The sequence below is a fragment of the Aquarana catesbeiana genome, linkage group LG12 (assembly GCF_042186555.1).
Source record: "Aquarana catesbeiana isolate 2022-GZ linkage group LG12, ASM4218655v1, whole genome shotgun sequence".
Classification (NCBI taxonomy): Eukaryota; Metazoa; Chordata; class Amphibia; order Anura; family Ranidae; genus Aquarana; species Aquarana catesbeiana.
In genome coordinates, this window is record NC_133335.1 from 44794813 (window position 1) to 44807251 (window position 12439).

The 12439-nt window shown below is 42.5% G+C and overlaps 1 protein-coding gene across 1 annotated transcript in view; it reads left to right on the forward strand.

Annotated features, from left to right (window-relative positions):
* TANC2 (tetratricopeptide repeat, ankyrin repeat and coiled-coil containing 2) overlaps positions 1 to 12439 on the forward strand; it is a 710755-nt gene that overhangs the window by 196266 nt on the left and 502050 nt on the right. Inside the window, 1 exon segment of the mRNA XM_073607675.1 lies at positions 10295 to 10360. The gene's annotated coding sequence lies outside the window, so the exon portion shown is untranslated.

Genomic DNA, 12439 nt, shown 5'->3' on the forward strand with positions numbered 1-12439 from the left:
ATGTATCCAAACGCATAGTGTCCACATTCAGATCTGAGCACCCACTTCTATAGATGAAGCTCTCTGGTGAATGCAAATGCAGCAAAAAGTGGCTCAGAATACAGGACCTGTCTCAGCGCCTGTCTGAATGAGCCCTTAGGGGAATTTATCAACACTAGAGCAGACAGAATTTGGAGCAGCTATGCATGCCAACCAATCAGCTCATAGCTTTCATTTTTAAAGCTGAACAAGCTGAAGGTAGAAGCTGATTGGTTGCCATGCACAGCTGTTCCAGATTCTGTCTGCTCCAGTTTTGATAAATTCCCCTCGCTGTGTTTTCCATTTCTTACTCCTGTCTACTGCATTCTAAGTACAGCACATTCTGTGTTAAAGTGGTTGGTTGTAAAGGCACAAGTTTATTCTATGCATGAAGGTAAATAACCTTCTGTGTGCAGCAGCCCCCCCCCCACAAGCCCCATCTAATACTTACCTGAGCCCCCTCTCAATCCAGCGATGTCCACGAGAGCCTTGGCTGTCCCGGTACTCACACTCCTGATTGGCTTTTGGCAGCAGCGGGAGCCACTGGTCAAATTGCTGTCAATCACAGCCATTGAGCCAATCAGAAGATGGAGGGTGCGGAGTCAAGCCATGGCTCCTTGTGTGTGAATGGACACACACAGAGCCGCAGCTCAGGAGCGTTCCTGCTTAGGTGCCCCTATAGCAAGCTGCTTGCTGTAGAGGCACCCAGAAAGAGGGAGGGGCCAGGGGTGCCAGTGAGGGGCCCGAGAAGAGGAGGATCCAAGCTGCTCTGTGCAAAACCACACAGAGCAGGTAAGTATAACATTATTATTTAGAAAAAAAAAAAACAAGACTATAATATCACTTTAAAGCGGGGTTCCACTATCTCCGAGTTTTTTTTTTTTTTTGGCAAAATTGACATTGATTAGGATCTATGAATAGAGAACTCACTTGTTCTGTTTTTAAGTTACAGTGCTGTCCGTTTTCTCCTAATAAAGTTATAAAATCAGATCTAGACAGTTGTCATCTTGCCTGTGGGCATGTGAAGCCCACAGGCATCCTCTTACGGGATACGGTGCTGCTGATCGGACAGCATGCACCGCCCGTTCTTTTCCTGATCTCGCGCATGCGCAGTAGACTGTAATCGGAGCGCCGTCAACAGCTCCGGTTGCCATCACAACGAGCGGCGTCGTAGGAAGTCCCGCTCCGTTGTGATGGCAACGGAGATAATCAAAGACAAAAAGAACGTGCCTGTCGTAATGACGTCACTCCCAGTATTGAAATCTCGAGATAACTCTCGTAACAGGCCGCCGCACTGACTCCTGGGAACAATGACACAAGCTCTCAGGAGCCAGTGCGGCTAAGAGGAAGTGACGAATTAGCCGCAGGAAACACGCCCCTATCCGTAGCCTGTACTTCCTAGAAGACACAAACAAAATATCAACAAAAAAGGTACAGTCAAAAAAAAAAAAAAAAGTGCCGCTTTGTCATTAGGACATTGCGGTAATCCTCTGAAGCTAGTGTTGTAAAATCTGGTGGAGATCCGCTTTAAGGTTAGCTGTGTGTAGTAAAGGATATGCAATAGAACATTTTTTTTTTATTTTAATAAAATGAGTGTACTGAGGTTTGTACTGTCTGCTATATACTCGCTTGTGACAGTCATTAAAGCGTATGGTCCTTTAAGCCCCTCCCACTGTTGATGCGATCTGACCACACTCACACTGGCGTGGCGCCGCTATATTGCCGCATACCATTTTTCTGGGGGAGGTGCAAAAAAATTACCAGGCCCTGGTGCCAGATGTGCTAGCTACGCCACTCACTCCACCCACCAAGCTCCGGCAAAGAAACCCACCCACTGATTCCAGAGTTTTGCGGGCTTCCTACTGCTGAAGGGGGTGACATTTGCAAGGTAGGGATACATGCAGGAGGCTTTCATGAATATAAACATTAATACTGTGCCATTAGTTCATACTGGGTGAGTGGTGGGCTTACATCCTCTTTAAACCCCTTCCCGACCTGCTGCCGCAGTTGTACTGCAGCAGGTTGGCTCCCCTGGGCGAACCGACGTAACTGTACGTCGGTTCGCCTTTTGACCACTAGGGGGCGCGGCGCCGGAGCCGATGCGCGTGCACCCGCGATCGCTTCACACAGAAAGAAAGGAGATCTGTCAATGTAAACCGACAGATCTCCATGCTGTCAGGGGTGAGGAGAGTGATCTGTTCATACTAAGTATGAACAGCGATCACTCTCCTCAACCAGTCAGTCCCCCTCCCCCCGCAGTTAGAATCACTCCCTAGGGAACACAGTTAACCCCTTGATTGCCCCCTAGTGTTAACCCCGTCCCTGCCAGTGACATTTACACAGTAATCCAGTGCATTTTTATAGCACTGATCGCTGTATAAATGCCAATGGTCCCAAAAATGTGTCAAAAGTGTCCAATCTGTCTGCCATAACGTCGCAGTCCTGATAAAAATCGCTGATCACCGCCATTACTAGTAAAAAAATAATAATAAAAATGCCATAAATCTATCCCCTATTTTGTAGATGCTATAACTTTTGTGCAAACCAATCAATATACGCTTATTGCAATTTTTATTACCAAAAATATGTAGAAGAATATATATCGGCCTAAACTGAGGTCAAAAATAGCTTTTTTGGGGATGGGGATATTTATTATAGCAAAAAGTACAAAATATTGTGTTTTTTTTTTTTTTTCAAAATAGTTGCTCTTTTTATTTGTTTATAGCGCAAAAAATAAAAACCGCAGAGATAATCAAATACCACCAAAAGAAAGCTCTATTTGTGTGGAAAAAAGGGCGTATTTTTGTTTTGTTTGGGTAAAACGTTGCATGACTGCGCAATTGTCATTTAAAGTGACGCAGTGCCATATCGCAAAAAAATAGTCTGGTCATTGAGTAGCCAAATCTTCCGGGGCTGAAGTGGTTGATCCCATAGAAAATATGTGGAGGGAGCTGAAGGTTCGAGTTATTAAACATCGGCCTCTAAACCTTAATGACTTGGAGAAGATCTGCAAAGAGCAGTGGGACAAAATCCCTCCTGAGATGTGTGCAAACCTGGTGGCCAACTACAAGAAACGTCTGACCTCTGTGATTGTCAACAAGGGTTTTGCCACCAAGTATTAAGTACTTTTGCGAAGGGGTCAAATATTTATTTCACTCATTAAAGCCTCTGCAGAGGCGCTTTATGGTGGTTTTTAACCCTTTCTCGGCCGCTAGCGGGGGGTAAAACCACCCCACTAGCGGCCGAATACCGACGGTACCGCCGCCGCCGCCTCAGTGTGAAAGGGCCCTTAGACACTGCAAGTGACCGAGGTATGAAATCTCTCTGTCAGCACTCTTACTGGCTGTATAGTTGTCATCCTCCTAGATGACAGACTGCAGAACGAGATGGACCACATAACACAGACACCTTGACCTATTCTGCACTGAATATTTTGGTGGGAATAGGAAGACTTTTTTTTTTTTCTTTTTCTTTTTTTTTTTTTGCTTCATTTATTATAAACAGAGCATGCTGTCCTGAGGCTCCATAATGTGAGTAGAGTGGAAGCCCAGGAATACTGATTTTGCAATGATGTCTATGCCTTTAAGCTTGTTTCTGAAATATTTAAAGATGCATTCCAGTCAAACCTGAAAATTTAGCCTGAAAAAACAAAGTGGAGACAATACACCTGCTCAGAGCTTTTGTTCATTATCCTGGCATTGCTTGGGGACATAGTTACATAGTAGGTGAGCTTGAAAAAAGACACAAGTCCATCAAGTCCAACCTATGTGTGTGATTTGTATGTCAGTATTACATTGTATATGCCTGTATATTGTGGTCGTTCAGGTGCTTATCTAATAGTTTCTTGATGCCCCCCCTGAGACCACCGCCTGTGGAAGGGAATTTCACATCCTTGTCACTCTTACAGTCAAGAATCCTCTATGTAGTTTAAGGTTAAACCTCTTTTCTTCTAATTTTAATGAGTGGCCACGTATCTTGTAAAAACTCCCTTCTGCGAAAAAGTTTTATCCCTATTGTGGGGTCACCAGTACGGTATTTGTACATTGAAATCATATCCCCTCTCAATCGTCTCTTCTCCAGAGAGAATAAGTTCAGTGCTCGCAACCTTTCCTCATAACTAATATCCTCCAGACCCTTTATTAGCTTTGTTGCCCTTCTTTGTACTCGCTCCATTTCCAGTATATCCTTCCTGAGGACTGGTGCCCAGAACCGGACAGCATACTCTAGGTGCGGCCGGACCAGAGCCTTGTAGAGTGGGATAATTATCGTTTTATCTCTGGAGTTGATCCCCTTTTTAATGCATGACAATATTCTGTTTGCTTTGTTGGCAGCAGCTTGGCATTGCATGCCATTGCTGAGCCTATCATCTACTAGGACCCCCAGGTCCTTTTCCATCCTAGATTCCCCCAGAGGTTCTCCCCCCAGTGTATGGATTGCATTCATATTTTTGCCATCCAAATACATTATTTTACATTTTTCTACATTGAACCTCATTTGCCATTTAGTTGCCCACCCCATTAATTTGTTCAGATCTTTTTGCAAGGTTCCCACATTCTGCAGAGAAGTTATTGCCCTGATATACGGTTACTGTATGGTGTAAATACTTCAGGAAACACCTGATTTTGAGTCTTTCTCCAGCCAGGGATCCTTCGCTTGGAGCAATACAACACACATAAAGAATTCCCCACCATACTTACCAACAAGAAAACAAAAACAAAACTGTTCTAACCATTTAAAGCAAAAACAGAGGTTTTGCATACATGTGCAAATATGTATGAAAGTACTTTCTCCATAGTGTGGTGATGAACTCAAAACTATGAGCTTCCAACTATGGGACATATAGGACAGTGCATACATTGAGAGCAGCCTTACCTGGAGGCAACTTACTCCTCCTTTTAAAGGTGCAGGGACACACTAGAAGCCCAGACTTCCTCAGTGTTGTATTGTCCTGTGAGCATATGTACTTTACTTTGAATAGACATTTTTTCCTATCCCTTGGCCTTGGTCTCTACATACATCATTGTTCCCCTATGACTTTTCCATTTCATCAACCCTAGATATTATCTGCTTCAGTACAGTCTCCTGGAAATGTCACTAAGGAAGGAGGCTATACAGGGAACTACCCCCCCCCCCCCCCCCCCATCCTCATTCCCAGGTAAATGATGAATCTGTGTCCAGTTTGGGTGTAAAGAATTATATAAAACTCAAATTAAATAGTTCAGACCTACCCTCTTTCTTTTTTTTCTTTTTATTTTTTTTTAACTACATTTGGCTGCTCCCCCATGTTTCTCACTTTACCCTTCCTCCCAAACCCTCACTATTACTATGCACTCTGATGTTGATGGTTTCCATCACTATGCTGGTAATTATACATGATGCTATGAGCGCTGTTTAAAGCGGGGGTCCACCTATCTATCGTTTTTTGGTTTTTTTTTAGTTCATTCACAAACTTTTCTTCTCAGCATTACATACTCACATATTGTGTGTAATATGTCCGCCTGTGTCAGATTTCGTCGGAAAGAATAACTTATATTATTCACTGCAGGCGGTTTCCATCTTTATTGTGGGCATTTGAAGCCCACAAGTATTTATTTCCTGGATGTGGTGAATGCTGTGCTCCCAGCATTCATCGCTCGTTCCCGCACATGCTCAGTGGCATCCTGGGAAGCCTGAGACTAGCTCCCAGGAGTCTGGGAGAGGCTAGAAACACGCCTACTCCCACGGGAGGAGAACCAGGAAGTGCAAAGAAGAATGGAAAAATAAAAGGCAATTACGGCGATTTAAATTTTTTTAAACGGCATGTCAGCATCTAGGCAAGGAAGAGAATACATCAGATATTGTTCAAAATTTGGGTGGAACCCCGCTTTAAGACTCCGGCAGACCTTGTTTTTTTACTATTCCATGCAAAATCAGTGGTATTTGTTTATACCTTTAAATATATATTCTTCTGCTATGATTGTACCATCCCTGTACTCCATAAAAACTTTGAAAAGAGAACTTAAATTCTGGTGACTTTCAAACTTTATCACACTTGCAATGCTTGGCACATAACATGAGCAGTATTTTCTTTTTGCCTTTCTTTGGCTGTGAGAGGTTTATTCAAACTCTCTTATATTAGAACATTGAAATTGCATAGTTTGAGCCATGTTATTCTGGATATGAATGGAATTTTCTTAGTCTAAAGGGAAAGGGATTGGTGCCTTTGCCTTACAATGGACAGAACACGTATCAATAATGTTGTCTTAAACAAATGGTGAATAAGTAGTCCCTGAGCAGATGTAGGAAGGAGTGATCGGAAAAAGACCCATCTGTCTTCAGCGCAATCCATGCTTTATGTACCAGAACAGAGCTGATGGCTCACATTGGCGTCTGGAGTGATGTGCTTATTTGCAGCTTGCCCATATGGTGAATAAAAGTTTTGTTCCGAAGGAGAGTGATGTCACTTGCTCCCGAAGAACTAGATTCTACAATAACATCAACCCAAAGACAATCATCTTTTGTGTAGTTGCATTTTGCATCTCCTTGTTGACTTCTGTTGAATAATATGCAAGTTGAGGATTTAAAGGATAAAAGATACACAAACTGTTGTACATGTTACTATAAAGTTAATTATAGAAAGTGCTGTTCTATTTTTCTGGAAGTGTGTAGGTGTAGCCCCAGACTGTGGCTCCTTGCAGAATTATTCATTCATATCAATGGTTAATCAAACATTTTACCTGGTTTGTCAATGTAACCAATCTTTCTATTAATACATATCTTTTCCTTTTAGGGTAGCAGCAATGAAACATTTTTTTTAATTGAAACCTCAAATACTCAACTCTAGATTGAGGCTATTCACTAAAAGAATGTATTTTTTTAAATATCTCAGGCCAGGTTGCATTAGGGAGCCAATTGGACTAGTCTTGACTTCTTAGTAGCCAAGGAACATACTCTCCGGGTCCTTTTGGCAGCAATTGAAGATGCTTGATAAAGGTGCATTAGCCAACAGCCTTGTGAGATATTCCCAGCAGTATCCAATGTTTGAAAGCATTGTGGCCATATCAAGCATTGCTGGCAGCAAACAGATTATGAAGTGGGTAACCCCTAAGTGATAACAAGTAGGTCCTTGCTATCCCACACATATGTTTCATTATGTTGCAAAAATCATCTGTTGCTCTCTTTGCAAAAATACCATTCTCTTTACTGGATAAGCCCCACATGTAGATGTTGGCCAAGTTAAAAGCAGTCCCACTTTCTCATTAGAAAAGGGGACGAAGACCTGAAACTACCCAAGAATGGATGTGGAACCAAAACGTCCAAGGATACACATCTGGCCCGTAGTACTTTCAATGATTTACACTTTTTAGAGTTGACTGCTTTGTGTGGCACAGAATTCTGTAAAGCTTACTTCCAAACTCGTGAAATGTCTATTTATTAAAATACCATGAAGTTGTCTTGATGAAAACACATGGAAAAATCATATACTGTGTGATTTATGCTGAGCATGGTGTTTTGATTATTTTTGTAAAACTATTTTACTGGTGAGGTTGGAATGTAAGAAGGAAGTAAACAGACCATTACAAGTCTTTGTGGTTCATTGCATACTGGATTATGAAAAAAGTTTAGATTTCATCCAGACAGCCTCTTAATTTTATAAATGTATTTTACTTCTTTTTCGCATAATGGGTGGTTTTCTGGGCCTGGGCAAATTCGCCAAAAATTTAGAACCAGTGACGTGGCTTCAATCCCACAATAACATTCTTTGGAACTTGTGTAAGTTTTTATAAAAGTTATATAATTGAAGCAGCCACATAAGTAGATTTTCAATCAAATTTTTATTCAGTACAAAATTGCACACATGTAGTGAGGCATGCCAACAGCACGTTACAGTATTATACATAGGTGTGAAAGGGCACTTTTGTGTGTTTTTTAGTTTATTCGCACCATGAGAAAGATTTATTTCTAATTTTCCCCTTTTCTATGTGTAATGAATGAACAAAAACCCAATGTAAACAACACACGAACACACATTTTAAAGCTGTAGTAAACGCTCTTAAGTGAACTTGTACCTACAGGTAAGCTTAAAATTATGCTTACCTGTAGGTATAATGAATATTTCCTAAATGAGCACTGTTTAGGAGATATTCACATAGACAATAGCTGATCATGTCACCTTCATATGTGCAGTCATGCTTTGCATTCAGGACACACAGAATGCTGTGGAACTTAGAGCGGCGTGCTGTGACTGGGGCTCCTGTATGCATGTGTGAAGTCATTGTGGCCCTCGGCAATTCAAACGTCCCAAGCTAGTGAACCCGGAAGGAAGACCGGGTAATAGGCTTCAGGCACACTTGGCATTTTGCCTCACTGTTTAGCTGCGGCTTGAGAGTACAGATGAATCATCCATCCACCCTGCCGACAGCCTGTCAAGCTCTGAGCAGCTTGACAGTGCACCAAGCAGTATGTATATTTTAGAGCATTATGTCCCAGGGATGAATGCCTGGAATGCAAGCAGCCTGCTGTCCAGGCATTCATCCCTGGAGGCAAATTGCCAAAAATAACATATTGCCCCCGAGAGGGGCATCACCACAGTGCCCTAAAATCAGAGGGTTTTGGTGCAGAGAGCTGATGTCATTTACATTACTACAACTTTAAGCACAGGCCACCACTGCAGATGATCATGGGAGAAAAGTAGACTGCATGTGACATTGGAAAAAGTTAATGTAGCCCTTACCCCTGAAGGAGCTGCTGGTTTAAATTGGGTCTTACCGTTCCTGTACTGTTTCACCATATCCTCTTTTTAGTAATTTCAGCTCCGACACAGTCTCTCTTTCTTGAATGCTTTATTTAAGAAAGATTCTTGCAATAGAGGGATGGAGGGTTTAGGGAGAATTCAGGTACCTTGAAATTGCAGATCAGGAACACTCTTTGATCCAGAGGGTAACCGCATCCACAACTGGATTCAGCAACCACCGGACAGGCCTCTCTCACTGACCTAGCAGCCGATGTGATGCTCAGTCATAGTCTCTGCCACAGACTTTAAGATTCGGTGTAACTGTTACACAATCCTCTGCCACAGGATTGGGTAGTTAGCGACTTGTTGCAATATCAAAGGCTTGATCACACAATACCAGTTCCCTTCTTCCGAACTTACGGTACTGTGTGGTATGTGACCTGGGATGCATCCTCCAACTGAGTCTCCAGGCTCTTCTAGAGGCACCGGCCTTATCGCGCAGTCCTCTCCTGAAAAGTCCTCCCCTGGATGCTCCAGTCGCTTGGCTTCTTCCTGCAGACAAGACAGCACAGGACCATCCCTGGATCAGTAGGCCCCCAAGACTTTTGGGCCTACCTTCAGTAGCTATGCCTCAGGCCAGCCGGCCCCGAGACTAACTTGACAGCAACGACACACCTTAGGCCAGGAGGGCCATCAGGTCGGAACTCCTCTCTGTCAAGTGGTCTGTGCCTTAAGTACCCTCTCCCAGAATGCACAGCAGGCAGACCACACCCACTGACTGTTTTCCGGGCAAGTAGGCACTCAATACACCCAGCTTGTTGCAATTTCCAACCTTGGCTGAAATAATAGGGCGCCACCTCCAGGCCAAGGGGAAAACCACACAACCAGCCAAGCTGAAACAGAACCAGAATTTATAATAATCGCAGTCTGAGCTAAACTACATCCTCAGACAACTAAATTTTTACTTTAATAGCGTCTGTATTAAAAATACCAGCGCTACATAAATAAATTATATATATATATATATATATATATATTATATTGAAAAGTATTCTAAGGTGCATTCAGGTATCTTCATAGCTTTAACGATCCACATAATCCTCTGTACAGTGTAGAGGTTTTGCTGTGCTTGCACAACTGGGTGTATGTTGGTTGTGAATTACAATGTACTACAGGTTTATTTTAGCTCCCAGATGTTTTCTTTATCTGTGTCTGTTGTTTACGATAGTTGCACTTCACTTTTTCCTTTGTTTTGTCTAAAACCAAGAAGAGGACAGTGTAGAGAATGATCTGACGCTCGTTGAGTAACATGCTGAGGTGGTAGCAGTTTGCAGACATTTGTGTGTGTCACGTTTAGCATTCCACCTTTCTGAGATGGCGTGTAAAGAAAAACCTGTGAAATCCCATGTCTGCAAGAATTCATGGCCTTGCTGAGAATTTGCATTAAATGGGACCCATTGTTTTCTGATGAAAATTATTCAAAACAGGTGTAGGGAACAGAGAGGGGGAGGGGATGGAGTACCCGAAAATCAACATTTCTCTTCTCATTTTTGTCTTTGGCAGGATTTCAGCTGTGTATGGAGGGAGCTGCAGAGTCCCACAGATACTGCCTGGATAGTTCTTCACAAGGTAGGCCCTGCCACAGGCGTCCGCTTTTGCTTTGGATGTTAAAACTGGATTAAAGCGTTTTTTTTTTTTTTTTTATAGTAATTGTCATGGTGCACATGCCAGAAAAACATCCCGTGCAGGTAGTTCATGTGTTAGCATACAGTGTTTAAATGTAAGTTTTAATTTAAATCCAGAGACTTGAACGGTAAGCTGCCTGGTGAGCTGCTGTCAGTTGCAGCTGAAGCTTCTATTTAGCACTGGCGCCTGCCTTTGCATTTGGGCAGTGCTATTTGCATTGCAAGCACATCATTGTGCACAATGCTGCATTGGTGCTCTGCCATGCAAAATAACAATGTGAATAACTGCAATACCTTACCAAAGAAACAATTCAACTTAAAATATAGACTGCAGGTAAGCCTTCATCTCATGCATTATTTATACCAGGATGAAATAAATGTGTGATATTCCCTTGGAGAGTATCTATCTCTATTCATCATTTGTCACCCCACTTTATACCAACCCCTCAATACAAGGAAAGCGACCATTCGCCTAATTCCCACTCTCCTGTCACAGTTGTTCATGTAATAGCTGCATGGCAGTATTTACAATATTGTCATTGTACATGGCCAATACGTCTCCTATTTTAATTCATTACTTTGCCAGGAGAGATCACCTGTGGAGATCCACACCTGTTTAAATAGTGGGGTGCAGTGTCTATCAATCTGTAAAACCCATGGGGGCATCGTTCTCCACATATTTAGAAAATGGTGAATAAACTCAGAGAGATACTCTTGAGAAATTCTCAAAAGAAATTGCGTGAAACATACTGCCTCATTCAGACCTTGCTGATGTAGTCCCCAGAATATGAGTCCAGCAGATTTCTTATTGTAAGACTTTTTCTCAAAATCGCCTCCTTTTGGTATTTTGATGAACTATATCTAATGCCACAAAACTGATAGATTTCATATCATAGTTGCGCACTAGCCCCACATGCCTGCTAGTTGGTGTAGACAGTTGTCCATTCTCTATGGTCATGGTCAAATCCTATGACAATAGGGGTCTTTTTAGTTTTCCAACATAGAAAGCCCTGTACAACAAAAAGATGAGCCTTCTAGTTTCAGTCCACAAATAGCTTTGTTATTTTGGAGGTTATTGTAAAAAAATATATATTTTCTTTATCATACATCATGGGACACAAAGCCTAAGTAATTACTTAATGGGTTCTGGGCCACCTTCAGGTGTTGATGCTGGTATACCCAATCAAGGAAGTTCGCTCTGAGAAGCTCCAAGAGGGATCCATGCTGGATTTAAAAAACCTCCACAACCAGATCCATCCACGCCACTAAAGCCACAGGATGGTACTCGGGCCTCACATTGAAGAATGAGGTTTTGCCTGTAACGCCTCTTAAGGGCTGGACCCCAGGAACCAGGACTCTTTTTGGTCTTGCTACATTCCTTAAGTTGTCCTTAGGGGTGCTATAAAGGTCCAAAGGAGTGGAACCCCTATTAAAAGGGGCCCAGTCTTTGAATGTTTAACTACGCTGCCCGCTGTGACGGTTGAAGTCTGGATCTGTCTGTTTTGAGCAGTATCCTGCAGCGAGGAAAAGGTAAGAGAAAAGCTTAGGAACTGCAAAGCCCACCTATGACTTTTCTTTCATATTAATATTGTAATGCCTTAAAGTCTCCTTTAAGAATACACATACCCTTTCAGCAGCTCTGTGTCCAGCTACAACAGCGTGGTGTGCCCTAGCAGCAGGAGGGGGTTCTTATCTCCTCTCCCCCCAAGTGGGGAAACCGAGGGGCTGGGGGTACATGTACAGTCTAAAGAAACATGGACTTTCTGGGTCAGTTATCTTTACTTTTATTAATGCAGGGTAACCAGCTTCCAGAACTATACATTATAGAGTCTGTAAGGCTTATGTTTCCTGGTGTGAATCCAAGGGTTGGCACCCTCGGAGATATATCATAGGCAGAATTCTTGCCTTTCTACAATTAGGCGTAGAGATGAAGTTGGCCTTGAGTACTATTAAGGGCCAATTCTCAGCCTTATTGATTTTATTTCAATGACCACTTGCTACGCATTCTTAGTCCGGGGTTTTA